This window comes from Muscardinus avellanarius, assembly GCF_963383645.1.
Source record: "Muscardinus avellanarius genome assembly, chromosome: 18".
Lineage (NCBI taxonomy): Eukaryota > Metazoa > Chordata > Mammalia > Rodentia > Gliridae > Muscardinus > Muscardinus avellanarius.
The window spans coordinates 10,939,233-10,951,195 of NC_137804.1; positions in this window are offsets into that span (position 1 = coordinate 10,939,233).

The following is an 11,963-nucleotide window of genomic DNA, read 5'->3' on the forward strand; positions in this document are numbered from 1 at the left end:
GAACATAGGTATGCATATGTTGCTGTATTTCTCTGAATTCAACCCCTTTGGAAAGATACCCAGGAGTGGTATAGCTGGATCATATGGTGGATCTATTCCCACCTTTCTTAGGAATCTCTACACGACATTCTTCAGAGACCTAGAAAAATCAATCATGAACTTCATATGGAGAAAGAAAAGACCTAGAATAGCCAAAGCAATTCTCAACAATAAGAAACATGCAGGAGGCATTACAATCCCAGACTTCAAACTATACTATAGAGCAATAGTAGTAAAAACAGCATGGTACTGGCACAATAACAGATATACTGACCAGTGGATTAGAATAGAAGATACAGAAACAAACCCACACATCTTTAGTCAATTAATCTTTGACAAAGGGACCAAACACATATGCTGGAGAAAGGAGAGCCTTTTCAACAAGTGGTGCTGGGAGAACTGGCTAACCATTTGTAAAAAGATGAATCTAAACCCCTATACCTCACCAAACACAGGAATCAACTCAAGATGGATCAAAGACTTAGAAATTAGACCTGAGATTGTGAAGTTAGTAGAGGAGAGCATAGGTTCAACACTACAACATATTGGCACAGGTAGTAACTTTCTCAACAAAACCTCCAAAGCTCAGGAAATTAAAGCAAGAATAAATGAGTGGGATAACATCAAACTAAAAAGTTTCTTCTCATCAAAGGAAACTATCAATAACCTAAAGAGGAAGCCTACAGAATGGGAAAAGATCTTTACCAGCCACCATTCTGATAGGGGGCTAATATCCAGAATATACAAAGAGCTCAAAAGACTCTACACTAGCAAAACAAACAACCCAATCAAGAAATGGGCAAATGAACTAAATAGACACTTCACAAAAGAAGAGATACAAAGGGCCAATAGATACATGAAAAGATGTTCTTCATCACTGGCCATCAGGGAGATGCAAATCAAAACTACACTGAGATTCCATCTAACCCCAGTCAGAGTGGCAAGCATAAAGAAATCAAACAACAACAAATGCTGGCGAGGATGTAGGGAAAGAGGAACTCTTTTACACTGTTGGTGGGAATGCAAACTTTTTCTCTAACTTTTTAACACAGTCTTGTAATTGTCACCGTAGAGAACTTAAACATTTTTAAAAGTGTATACTTAAGTGTTTTTTTCTTTGGAATATTATATATGGTATGGTGTTTTTAATTTCAGTGTCTTCATGTTCATTGTTAGTATATAAAGTATGATTTTGTTTCTATAGATCTTATATTGGCAATTTTATTGAGCTTATTAGTCACAGAATTTGGAGGACTGTATATTTTTGGGGATTCTCAATGTAGACAACCATGTGATCTACAAATAGGGAAAGACATTTATTTATAATCTGTATAATTTTGAAATTTTTTTCTTTATCACAGGGGCTCAAAATTTTAGCATTAGAAATTCTATGTTAAATAAATGATGAGAGCAAACATTATTTTGTTGTTTCTGATCTTAAGAAAAAGCAGTCTTCTACTGTTAAATATGAGGCCAGCTCTAGGGGTTTTATAGACATTTTCTACCAAGGTGAGATAATGCCCTATTCTTTACTTGCTGATAATTTTATTATAAATAAAATTTATATTTTTCAAAATGCTTTTCCTGTATCAGTTTATATGATTACATGTTTTTGCTTAGCTTATTGACATGGTTGAGTACACCGATTAATTTATTAATTTTCAAATGCTGAGATGAATTTGCATATCTAGAATAAATTCCAACTAGAAATTATATGTAATTCATTTTATTCAATATTGCATTAAATTTGCTAGTATTCTGTTGAGGATTTTCTAAATTTAATTTCTGGAGAAACATTAGTCTATAACTTTACTTTTTTATACTCTCTCTAGTTTTAGGATCAGGATAATAATGATCTTGTAAAAAGCATTAGAAAGTGTTCTCTTGCCTATTTTCTGAAGGAGCTTGTATAAACATATTATTTTAAAATGCTTCATAGAATTTTGCAGTTAAATTATCTGGAATGGATATATCTTTTGTTGGAGTTGTACATTGATTTTTAGTTTTATGGATTTAATATAAATATGAGCAGAAACATGGACCATGATAACATGAATGGCAATTTTACCCATTAGGGTGGCTTAGCAGGCTTAGCACCGCCTTCCTTTGGACTTCCATTTCATTTATTTTCACAATAACTTGACTTATAATGGGCAGTACCTGCATTGTTGTTAGAAGGCTGCCCCTGGGCTGCTGAAATTCATATAGCTCATTTATAAGGCTAACAGTAAGAGCTGATAATTAACATCCCCTCTCCCCAGGAGCCCTAGACTAATGACCAGAAGGTATAGAGAAATACATGTAATAGTCTCTCTTTATCCATAGAGGATTTTTCTTATACATACATACCTATGGTAAAATTTAATTTATAACTATTACAGTAAGAAATTATAACAACTAATAAGAAATGGAACCATTAAATAGCCATTTAAAAGTTATTTAAAACATATGAATTTTTTATTTCTAGAATCTTCCGTTTAATATTTTCAAACCATGGTTGACTGCAGGTAACTGAAGCTGTAGAAGCAAAACTGCAATTAAAAAAGAACTTCTGTACCCTAGTTTCCTTGTCCTTCACCAAACATCACCTAGGAATATATTTTGTGTTATTTTCAAAGTTTTTCCACAAGATTAAGTGTCCATTTTTCATTATGGGAACCAATGTTGTAGTAATATACATTTTTTGCCAGTTTTCCCTGGTCAAAATTGTATCTAGAATGTCTCTAAAGTCTCATGTGTTTCATGTATAGTATATACATATTTTGCCTTTCTTCTCTGATAAGGATTATATCTAGAATGTCTCTAAAGTCTCATGTGTCTCCAATGTAGCAATGTCTAGATGTAGGGCTTTGGGGGAGAAATTGAATTATGAGGTTTTCTTACCTCATTAGTGGATGAACCCATTGATGGCTGAATGAACCACTAGGAAGTGGAACCTAACTGAAGAAAGTGGGTCCTGGGGGAATATACCCTGCAATAACTGATCTCCTTCCTATCCCTTTTCTGTTTCTCTCTCTTCCTCTTCCTGGCTGCCATGACCTGAGCATTTTTCCTCTGCTATACTCTTCCACCATAAGATTTCTTGCCTGGAGCCAGTCAACTCGGGACTGAATTCTCTAAATCCAGTAACCCAAATAGGTCTTTTTCCTCTGTTATTTTTGTCACATATTTTGGTCACAGTGATAAAAAGCTGACTGAAACACTTCCCCGTGTTTCCCTGACCCTCGTTTACCCATCTGTTTTGTTCTCTCTAGTAATTTTTCTGTACTCAAATATTTGTCTCAGAGTCTCCTTTGGGGAAGCCCAACATAAAAGTTTCAATATTATACATAATATTAAAACTGTATGAAACATGAAAATTGACATTGTAAATTGAGAATCAGAAAATGCTGTGAAGGGAGATTGGGATTTGCATTCAGACCTTATATTTAGGTCTTAGATGCTTTTTTCTGTATATAGATTTTGCATAAATAATCATTCTATGGGATGTACTAAAAGTAAATTTAGTGGAAATAAGTGTGCTATTTCAAGCCACATTTAAATAGAATTGCATTCCAGAGCTCCAGCCACACTTCTGGCTGCTTGTGGGAACTTTTGTTCATGTCTTAGAGTGGAAATTTACTGAACATAAACCAAAATTTCTCCCTAGACTTTTCTGTCCTTAAATAACATAGGAAAATCAAAACAACAAGAAAAAAGTGCCTGTGAATTGCACCAGTGGAGATGTGAATGGGGTTGCTCTTTAAAATGTAGGAAATGACTATTTTTTCGTAGCAAGATTACAATTACATCTGGTATGAAACTTGAGTATTTTCTAGTATGGAAAGTGAAAATTTATATGCTAGTTCATAAAAGTATGGGTAAGAATGGGGAAGGAGCCAGCAGAAAGCCCACCAAGTGCTATGTGCATGTAAGTCACTATCATGAACTTCACTGTGATGTGAGACTTTAATGTACCAATAAAGGTATTAAGAAATATTTGGATGGATTATTTTTAACACCTTTAAATGTAAGGAGATTATGGGATACGTCTCTGGAATAGCACGGAGTTTTAAAACTGGATCAGGAAGGAAGATGTTAGCTGTACTATTGGAAGGGAATTAATTAATTCATAAGAAAATAGTTGTTCAAGTGAAGGTCCTTTGGTTGGGAAGTGAATAAAGGCAATGAAGAAAATGAAGGGAGGCTCTGAATAACAAGAAAGAGGGAAGGATGGGCTGAGTGTGGTGGTGCATGCCTATAATATAGTGCTTAGGAGGCTGAGACACGAGAATCACAGATTTCAGGCCAGCCTCAGTAACTTAGTGAGATCCTGTTCCAAAACGAAATTAAAATAAATATAATAAAGACCTGGGGGTATATCTCAGAGAAAGAATGCCCCTGAGATGAAAACCTAGTATAGAGAGAGAGGGAGAGGGAGAGGGAGAGGGAGAGTGAGAGAGAGCGAGAGACAGACAGACAGACAGACAGACAGACAGACAGACATGGAGGAGAGAAGGGAGAGGAAAAGTTGAAGTAAAAAAAGTAAAATGTGCATCAGGTGTATCAATAACTTTACTTAGAATGTCTGCAAGCTCAGTATTGGGTGGGAGGTTATAGCTAACAGCAGTAATCTTCAGGAACATTTCATTTATTTGAAATGCATGCAGGACTATAAAAGTACACACACTTTTCCTATTGCCATGTAGACCCAAAGCTATCTAACATCAAAAGATCAGCAATAGCCAATCATATCACTTCTGCACCACACGACCTATCATCTCTCAGATATCTTTTGGATTTCACATCTTATTTGCTATAGACAGATACTGAAGATGAACTATCAGAACTAAAACTCTTGTACTTTTAAAAATGGAATGTAAAATAACTTGATCATAGTTTTTTTTAATTAATTATAGCAAACTCCCCTCGGCAACTTAGCAAGCCCCTGTTTCAAAATAAGAAAGGGCTATTAAATGTAACTCAGAGGTACAATGCCTCTGAGCTTAATTCCCAGTATCAAAAAATAATTAAAAGTGGAGAATCAAATACACAGAAGATAATTTATTTTATAGAAAAAATATTATATCAAGTTCAGAGTAGAAATCTGGTATGCAACTTGGGTATCTTCCAGTATAGAAAGCAGAAATTTTTGTGCTTGTACATAAACGTATAGATAAGAATGCAAAATATTTAATGGTTCCTTTTTGAGCATCTTTATATTTAAGGGAAATATGAGGTACTTTCCTAGAATAATATGGTGATGTATATAGCAAACTTGCCTTGGGAATAAGGAATAAGATAAGGGTAATGATTTAGCCCACTTGGGGTTTACCTGAAATGAGATTTCAAGATACCCTTGCCTGCAAATGCCACATTAATTCTACCATACTGCCTTTTTTCCCCTTGTTACCGAGGAAATTTTCCTAGAGAAGCTTTGAGGGTCTTCAAAAAGTAGACATTTTCTTTTATTCATATAGAATTTAGATTTCATAGTAGGACTGTACATGTATTAACTAAATAGTGCTCACAACAGCTCTACGAGGTAAGTCTAATGAATTCTCGTTACTTTTACATTACAGACCTTATAAAGGTAATTTGTCAAGGGATTTTATCTTAACGTGCAAACATTCTTGGAAATCGGTAGCCCTGTCCTATTGCAGAAAGAAAAGCATATTGGGTAGTTTCCTGCTTGAAATGCAAGTGAGCAGAGATCGGGGTCCGGAGGATGAGTTGGTACTGCAAAGCAGTTTTTGAACTTTACAATTTGCCTAGGACTAGCCCTCAGTGAAATATGGTGCCTCAAGGCATGACCACACTTAAAGCTCAAACACTTTCATTGTGAACTGCTGAAGAATTCCCCAAGCATCTCTTCTAATTGCCTGATCATGCCATGTAAAATTCTGAGGATGGGAAAAAAGAGAGTATTTTCCTCTCCCTTAAATGCCTGTTGTATTTAGGTCAAGATTAGTTGGCCTCTGGTTTAATTCAATTACCATAGAAGGCTTGCTTTCTCCACCTAGTGGTCAGCAAAAGATATATATATATTTTAAAATTTGTACGGAATGAAAACTGGCAGACAGGTGCAACAGAATACCAGGAGTGGTAGCAAGCAACCAGGAGTTGCTGAGTACTTGAGCAGATATTGTGCTAAGTGTTTTCACAGAACCCATCCTTGCCCCCTGGGAGACAGGAATTGTTATCCCTATTTTACTGAAGCAAAGAGAATTTAAGTGACTTGCTCAAGTTTATAAAATTTAAATGTGAGGCTGCGAGAAATTGAACTGCGATGTGTGACTCCAAGGCCACTGCTCTGTCTCCAGTATTTAATTTGCTTCTAGAATACATAGATGCTAGACATTTTGTTATTCATTTCTTATAATACAGTCATGAGATACATATCAGTCACTGAGCTTAAAGACAAAAAGAGTAAGAATAAAACCTGGCATTGAGCTCTGAGTTACCCTAACATGTATGTGAGTCTGTGTATCCAAAGGGATTGGGCTACCTTATTTATTTCAAACAGTAATTATTTCACATTAACAATTACCTATGCCAATTTTCACTACTGAGCAATTATACAATTGTTTCTTCTTTTCTTTGTTTCCCAAACAGAATGTCTCAAAGGAAAAATACATTTTGAACCAATAAACTAAAGAATAAAGACCTAATAGATTCCACAGGGACCTCACCAAATGAGTGGGTTGAGTATGCAGGAAGGAATTATAGAGAATACATCCCATAGGCCACAGAAAATGAGAGAAAATGAGAAAGAGTGGCGAGAGGACGGGTAGGCTTAGATGGAGTATTCAGTATTTTCAACTTTCAAAGAAATGTTCAAAAAAGTATATATAAATGAAACTAATATAATTAGACTGAGATTTCTATAGTACTTTCTCAAACACAAAACTGAAATGGGACATTTGAAGGTGTTTGCTTCAGCCCTATAAAAAGGGTGATAAGCTAAGTGTCATTTGTCCAAACACTAGCAAAAATGTGTGTCTTTTCTTAATGGGGCATGGCGCATATGATCTATTTTGTGAGTAGGTAAAGAAAGAAGATAATGAGAACACAACATTTTTCTTTATATCTAGGTCACATTTCACTGATTTGCTTGGTAGCCTCTGAAACTAACTAGCTATCCAATAAATTAAAAAAAAAGACATAAAAGGATGACCTAAGGTTCATTAGAGCTGCAAACCTGGAATATTCTTCTCCCTTGGCGTTCAAATTATCTTCCTCATTTGGCTAGTGTTTAATGGAGAACAGTGAGATTTCTCATACTAAGAATGTTTCCTAAGCCAGGTTAGGCTCTCCAAAAATAGTCAAATCCAACATCCTTATCTTAAGACCAGTGGTCTTCAGAGGATGATCCAGGATCGTCAGCATCAGGATCCCCTGGGAAGTTATTAGTAAGACAAATTCTCAGGCTTCATCCTAGATCTACTGAGGCAGAAACTCTGGGCCTCAGCAATTGAAATTAAAGCCCGGCTATCTGTGCTTTAACAAGCCCTCCAGGTGACCTGGTACTTGTTAAAGTTTCAGAATCACTGCATTAGGTAGTAATGTCATCTTGCACGAGTGTGGGGGCCATGTCTACCAGTGAGAGACCATATAGAAGAATATCACTCCACCAACCTTTTACAATTACATAAGTACTCCGGAAATCAGGTGCAATCCTGAGTAGTGGGAAGCCAGACACTTTGATAAAATTTTCACCGAAAAAATGCAAGGTGAAGTGGATATTCAAAATAAAAACTAAATTGAGGAGATAAACAGAATGCTGTTGCTCACATATCTAGTTTTGAGCACTAAGAGTGAGCCTGCCACACTATATATCCATTATTTAATTCTTGTGAATTTACTGTAAATCCTTTTTGCAAAATAAAGAACATTAAGTTGGATTTGAAAAACAATATATGAACCTGATGCTGTGACATTATCATTAGAAATATCATGGTGACATAAATGCTGGCATTTCTTGACAAACACATCTAATCATCAACCACAGATCTTTGCTGAGCTTCCATGGCTAGGGCAACCATACTTACATTGTCATCCCATCCCTGATATTTTTCTAAACGTGGAGAATATATAATAATTCCTCTTTTTAATTTTTATACTAGTGCAATTATTAAAATTTATTATATAACAAAATGTGAATATATTAATTGGATTACTTCCATCTCCTTACCCCAAATTTGAACCACTGAACAGAAAGATAGCTTTGGGCAAGTTTTTACAAACTACTCAGAAAACTTGGTCATGGGAAGTACTTCTCATCATAAAATTTCAGTAATAACTTATAACTTCATGCAGAGTTTCACAGTACCTGTAGTTTCCCCATCTCTCTCTCTCTCTCTCTCTCTCTCTCTCTCTCTCTCTCTCTCTCTCTCTGTATCTCTCTCTTCTCTTCTCTTCTCTTCTCTTCTCTTCTCTTCTCTTCTCTTCTCTTCTCCTCTTTCTCTGGTATTAGAAATTAAACCCAGGGGTGTTTTACTTCTGAGTATACACCCAACCCTTTTTATTTCAAAACAGGGTTTCACTAAGTTGCTGACGGTCTTACCGAGTTGCTGAGGCTGGCCTTGAATTTGTGATCCTCCTGTCTCAGCCTCCCAAGTACTGTCATTAACAGGTTTACACCACAACATCTGGCTTCCTCTCTTTAATTCACACAAAAGCTGGCTCACACACCCTTGTAATCCCAGCATTTGGGAGGCTGAGACATGAGGATTGTGGTTTGTGGACAGCCTCAGCTACTTAGTGTGGCCCTTTGCAACTCAGTGAGACCCTGTTTCAAGATAAAGAATAAAAAATAGGACTGAGAGTGTAGCTCAGAGGTAGAATGTCCCTGGATTCCAACACAATACTGCAAAAAAAAAAATATGGCTCACAAGGCATCATCAGTATTTTTTCAAATGAGAAATCTGTGATTTGAAGAATTTTCTTGTGCCTTCTCTAGAATTTTAGTGAATGTTCTCCTTAGAGAGAACAGGTTTCCACTTCAACATTCTAAGAGTTGAGTCCTTGGTTCAACACTTTTTTATTTTTCGCAGTACTGGGGATAGAACCCAGGGGCATTCAACCTCTGAGCTACACTCCCTGCCCTATTTTTTTTTAATTTTCTTATTATTTTTTTATTTTAAAACAGAGTCTCACTAAGTTGTGGAGAGAGGGTTTTCTTTCAACTGTGATTCTCTGCTCTCTGCCTCCCAAATGCTGGGATTATAAGAGTGTGCCACCACACCCGGCCCAAGGATTGAGATTCTTGAGTCCATTTAATAGCTGTCAAACATACACCAGTTCTTATTCTCTTCCAGGCAGGACCTTAGCTTGTGTTCTCTGGGAAAACAGAAAGACCTTTGAGCAGAGACCTTACCATGCTGATGTTGGGTGTCTCTCAGCCAAGAATCAGTCCACAGGCAATCATCTTGCTTCAAGACCCATCCATACACACAGTGACTTTTAGTTCTTAGCTATGTAGGATGATCAGCTGTTTGAAGAGGGTGTCTGACAGAGGGGAAAGGCTTCAAAGTTAACAGAAATAGAGAACAATAAACAACCCAGAGCTGAGATGGGCTCAAGCAGTTTTCAAGGTGCATCAAAAGCTGGGTATTTCCTTTTTCTCATAATCAACTTGCAAGTAGCCATTGCAACATCACTAGTCCATGATTAGACTGAAGAACAGGGTTTTAAATAACTCTCCACCAGCTAGGAAATGTCAAAGCCATTCCTAGTACTTGTAGTCCTCTCTCCCTGGAGGATCTGTGAATTCTCGCTGTGTAACTCTGTCCTGTAACCACTTTTGTTTCTCTAATTTTCTTTTTGGCAGTGATTATACTTTTGGAATAACTAACGTATTATATAGAATTTCATTTCCTAATTGCTCCTGCAGAGCACGTTAGCACTTTGTCATGTCAATATACAATACTTGAGTCCAAGTAGTATATTTTCAGTTTAATTTGCTATTCTATTTAAGTAGGATCTATCCTTTTACCTCTTTAATGGAATCAGGTTATAAGATAAGTACCATTTTCTCAGCCTTCCAGGGAAATTTGGAAGGGATTATTTAATTAACCCTGGCAATCATATGAAGATAACTACCCCTCCATTTTTATAAGTGAATAACAAGAGGTTCTCTTGTGTCTTAGTTAAGAAAGGTAAGTGGTAAAACAGCCCACACATAGACAGAGAAAAATAGATATTATTCTTACTGGTTAGAGGAAAAAATAAAAAAGAGAAAAAATACATTCATTTTTAGAAGTGAGCAGATGTCTCCTTTCTGAATAATTTTAGAGGCTAAAGAAGAGAAGACTCCCCTACAGGAAGTAATTAAAACCTGGTGGTAGTAAGGACATTAGTAGACTTTTAAAACTCCAAACGAGACTTGCAGGCCAAATCATTCTCTCCCTTTCCCCATTCTCATGTTTGGCTTACTGATGGACTTTGATATATTTATGAAGGTGCATCATGTACATTAGGGAATTTCTTTCTTCTCCCCTGACACCCATGTCAGTAAGGTCACCTTATGTGCTCATCTATGGTTTCTCCTTCTTCATCTAGAGCTCCTCCTATGGCCTCTTTTCTCCCTAGTTTCCACATATTAGGGAGAGCATCCTCTTTTTCACTTTTTGTGACTGACTAATCTCACTTAGCATAATGTTCTTCAGTTCCATCCATTTCCCCACAAATAACATAATTTTATTCTTCTTTATGGTTGAGTAAAATTCCGTTGTGTACATATCCCATAGTTTTATAATCCATTCATCTGTTGATGGACATCTTGCCTGGTTCCCTAGTTTGGCGATGGTGAATTATGCAGCTATAAACGTACATATGCATGCATTAGTTTGGTAGTTTGGTTTCCATTTTTTCGGGTAGATACCCAGAAGTGGTATTGCTGAATCATATGGTATGTTAGTTCTCATTTTTTTGAGAATCCTCTATACTGTTTTCCAAAGTGGTTGCACTAATTTTTCATCCCACCAACAATGTATTAGAGTTCCCACTTCTCTACATCCTCACCAGCATTTTTGGTTGTTTTTTGAATGATTGTCATTCTAACTGAAGTTATGTGTTATCTCATGGTATTTTTTGATTTTCATCTCTCTGACTTCTAGTGATGTTGAATGTATTTTTTGTTCTGAAGCAGGGCATTACTCAGTTGCTGAGGCTGGCCATGAACCTTCTGTTGCAGCGTCCCAAGTACTGAGATTATAGACATTGGCTACCACACTTGGCAAGAGTTTCAATTTTTAACTTCATCTCCTGGGCCAAGTGCACTTATAGGTGCATCCCAGATAGGCCAAATTATATGTTTTCATAATTTTTTGCATTTGTAATTTATGGGTGCTTCAACTTTATATAAGAAATATTTTCTATGTTCATTTAGATTTAAGAAAATTATTTTTTTCTCAAAAACTGTTTGCCTGGCACGGGCCACTGAAAATATTTCTGGACATTAATCATGCTCAAACTTTTCATACCTGTGCTATATTATTTAATGTTTAATCTATATTGACCAGATTGTTTTTAAAGATTAATGATTATCTGGCTTTATTATAATTTGGGATTATATGTTTCTAAACAAATTACCCTAAAATATAATGACTTAATGACAGTCTATTTTGCTCACAAATCTATAATTTGCGTAGGTCTGGGTGAAGAAGGCTCACTGCATTATATGCGGTTTTAGTTGGGGCCCTTTGAGTAGCATCTGTGGAATCCATTAAAGTTGGTGTGGCTATGAGCTGGAAGCTCTGCAAAGCTGAGGGATGGGGTTTCAGTCCTGTAAATTGACTGCCTTATGCAGCCTGAGCATCCTCAGAGAACAGTGGATGCATTCTAAAATCTATCCCAAGAGAATGATCCAGATGGAAGCTGTATCACATTTCATAAACTCACCTCAGAATTGCACATCATTGCCTCTGCTTCACTCTACTTTT